Here is a 3,794-nt window from a genome sequence, read left to right on the forward strand (position 1 = left end):
ATAACTATTTACTGAGATTGTAATTGAGTTTTCTTTGTGTTTTTCTATTTACGAATCCCGGACTAAAATCAACAAGTCCCATTCCGACATTAATCGATGGTAAATGTATACAAACCATAAACTGTTTGTACACTTGTGGTGGGATTTAAATTTGACGTGTTCCAGTTTACACTGCCACTCTGGACAAATACCAAGGAACTGTTTGCATTGAGAGTAATATAAAGATAATACAAATATTTACGTTTTTTCTTGGCTTTAAAGGCGGAAGATGGTGATGACTCTATTGGAAATGGAAGCACATTTGCACATTTTTTGCATGGAAGTCCAAACTTTAAAAAAACCACATTTGCCAAACTAAAGCAAGTAGGTGTAAGTATGCACTTGGCTCTAAAGTCCCCAACATTTTCGGAAAAATTGCCGAAAATTCTGAATTTTCCCAGCTTACTTAATATTAGTCTCCTGGTCACCTGGCTGATAATTCATTCAAATGCGCCCTTTCTTTAAAAAATGAAAATCGTGCAAACTAAAAGAAGCAGCAAATTGAAATTTCGCCGAGCTTTAGAAAGTAGTCCAACATTTTGAAAGTTTCATACAAATCTCCCAAAGTCTGGAGTTTTCTCAGCTTAGAAAGATTGGTCACCAAATATCCAGTTTTTCCTAGCGCGCCTACTTAAAAAAATACACATCTTCAAAACTGAAGCAGGTAGAAACTTGAGTTTTTCACCATCTTTAGAAAACTCTTGGCTCTAAAGATCTGGAAAGTTCCATATAAATCTCCCGAAAGTCGAGTTTTTGCCAGTTTTCTAAATATCGGTGCCCAAATGGCTGATTTCACCCACATGCGCCCTTTCTTTAAAAAAATTAACATCTTCCAAACTAAACCAAAACAAAACATGAAATTATTGCAATTGTTAGAACAACTTTATTCATTCTAAAGATCTTAAAATGTTTGTAAAAATCGCTCAAAATTCATAGTGTTTCCAGTTAAATAAGCATCGGTATCCAAATGCCTGATTTAACCCAACTACACCCTCTCGTTAAAAAATTAACGACTTCCACTCAAAATCAAGCAGCAAGTTGAAATTTTCACAATTGTTAGAAAACACCCGGCTCTGAAGAACCTGAAATTTTCATAGAAATTGCGCAAAGATCAGAGTTTACCCAGCTGAACAAGCATCGGTCTCTAAATGCCTGTTTTTAGGCCTGTTGTTACCCAACTGCTCCCTCACTCTAAAAAATTCAGATCTTCCAAACTAAAGCACACAGAAGCTTGGAATTTTCACCATCTTTAGAAGACAGTAAATCATCCAGTTTTGCAAAATAACTTATCATATTTTTCCTCACTGATAATTGTTGACTTGAGAAAATCCATCTTTGGGGCATGAAAAAGCCTCTTTTTAAAATCAAGCTCTAAAACACATCCCTAATTGGCTAAAGGACTTTCTCAAATTCAATTTTTTTGTCCCTTGGGACTCTTTTTCTACCGGAAGAATTCCCCGATTTTACGGCAATTGTGAAATGGCCCTAAACTGATTTCAACTTGAAACCCACAAATCTACCGGAAATATTCAATCAACGATAGATTTCGCTCTTGAGCTGGCCACAGTTGAAAGTTAAACACTTAAACTTTTCCACAATATCCACAACTTTTTATTGATTGATAGTTGACTGCCTCAAATTGAAATATTGATGGGTTAAAATGCAGAAAACCCAGATAAATGAGCCAAAGTGAAAGACGCCCAATTCCGTTCCTTTGCCCGAAGAAGTGTCCCTGATAGGGAATTCCTGTGTTCGACTGGCATTAAGCTCGATCGACAGATTAAAGTGAATAATGTGAAAAGTGTTTAATCGGAAAAGGCTTTAGAAATTGAAAATTCGCAATCTCGCAAGCGCACGGAAATCTAGCGCTCATCTCGACCAACATTTCCATCAGTTAGCGTTTCTGTTCGGGCGATAGAACAGTTCTGTCGGCCGGCATCAAGTAAATCACGTGAAAATTCGGGAAAATGATTGATTTGGAAGGAACGGGCCTGATTTGGAAAACGCATTTTCGTCGGCACAACGGTTGCTGAATGGTGTTGGACTCCTGATTGAGTTTTATTTTTGCGGCAACTCCACAGGTAAAGTTTTGGCATTAAAAAAAATTAATTCTATAAGTCAGTTTTACTGCATGATTAGGATTAATCAAGTGGAAGAAAAGTGGCACTTGCAAAGGGAAAAACGCGGTAAAACTAGCAGGAAACTCTTCAAATTTTAGTTAATAAAATATTGATTTTGCGCTCAAAAATAGTCAAAAACTCAAAGAGCTCTTTCTTCACACTTTCCTAAATATACGATATGAAATAAAACATCGAAACAGCGAAGCTCGATCTCAGGAGGAGCGCATCTAATATTTTAAAAACAAGACTACGCTTTGAAGCTGAAAACCTTTGAATTTCCCACAGATAAACCGAAATTGTTCCCGAAATCCAAAAAGTCGGTTAAACTTTGACAATTATTAAAACCAAAGCGTCCACTTTTCCCAATGGGTCGCTCTCGTCTGCAGTTTTTCTCTATTTACACAACATGGAGTGGACAAACAGTTGCAGCACGCTTTTTGCCTGCATTTGCTGCAAGCGGGGAAATAAACATGTTTTGTGCTCATTTCCAAGCTCAACTATGTCGCTTAAAGCAGCTGGAAAACTCCATTTGTATACAAATGATCTCATAAGTTCTTTGTATTTAAGGGGCTCTGATTGATGAATGATTATTGCGTCGATTTCCTCGCATTTTCTCGATGATTTGTGATTGATTGAGCAACACCAGGATTTACCTCAATAAGCAAAAAACTCTCTTATTAATTTGTGCCTATAAAACCATCTGCACTGTGTAGGATCGAAATACTCTTGTCCATCAAGCGGTTTACTTTGGCCGACCGCAATGAGATAAACCAAATGGTGGAAATTCGTGCTTCAATTTCCTTTGCCATTTCTCACATTGGTGTGCATATTTTCCATTGGCCTGGCTCGAATGGAAGACAAACAGGGCCACCTTATTCGGGTTCTGATAAATAATGCAGATTTTTATCGATTCGATAAGAATGTGTGTGATCTTGTCGGCCCACATTTGTCCATGTTGTCGTCCAAATAATGATAACATTATGAGTTTAGCATGTAAATTAACGGCAATTATTGGCGGCACACCAAAGCATCCTCAGTTGCATCCAAATGTAAATATTTGACTAATTATCTGGCACCTTGCAACTGTATAATTGAAAACGTGCTCAGGCACCAGCACACGTCTGAAATGAGTTTGCAAACTTTTCCCAGCAAAAAACGCAAAAACACGAGTTTTCTATTGAAGCAGAAGAACGTTCCGGATAACACATAATTTTCTAAGTAGATCATGTATTTTTTTACAAACTTCTTTTTGGGTATTTCGCCTCAAAAATTTTTGGCTTTAAAAAAGACAGAATTTCCTCACGTCTTTTATTACAGATTGATAAATAGTGCTCCTATTTCGCAATAAGAACGAATTATTTATCAAAAAGTAATCAAGAACTATCATATATAATGGTTAAAAAAGGTATCGTAAAAAGTCTATATGACAGAGCAAAAATAATTTGTAGTCAATCTAATTTTTCCAAAGAAAAACCATTTATAAAAGAAATTCTAAATTTCAATAATTATCCAAATTCTTTTACTGAAAAATGTTTTAACCAAATTGAATTCCCACGAACAAAACAAAATCAAAATAAACCTATTACGAACCTTTTCATTCCATTTATTCCAGGACTTTCAGATCAAATTAAACGA

General features: G+C 36.1%; 1 protein-coding gene across 2 annotated transcripts in view; it reads left to right on the forward strand.

Annotated features, from left to right (window-relative positions):
• Positions 1-1,917: 1,917 nt before the first annotated feature.
• LOC109540176 (octopamine receptor) overlaps positions 1,918-3,794 on the forward strand; it is a 21,989-nt gene continuing 20,112 nt past the window's right edge. For both annotated transcript variants that reach the window (XM_019908411.2, XM_019908409.2), the window contains exon 1: positions 1,918-2,120. The gene's annotated coding sequence lies outside the window, so the exon portion shown is untranslated. The remainder of the gene's footprint in view (positions 2,121-3,794) is intronic.

Source organism: Dendroctonus ponderosae, unplaced genomic scaffold (assembly GCF_020466585.1).
Source record: "Dendroctonus ponderosae isolate FM_Combo_2020 unplaced genomic scaffold, Dpon_F_20191213v2 Dpon_F_20191213_7, whole genome shotgun sequence".
Classification (NCBI taxonomy): Eukaryota; Metazoa; Arthropoda; class Insecta; order Coleoptera; family Curculionidae; genus Dendroctonus; species Dendroctonus ponderosae.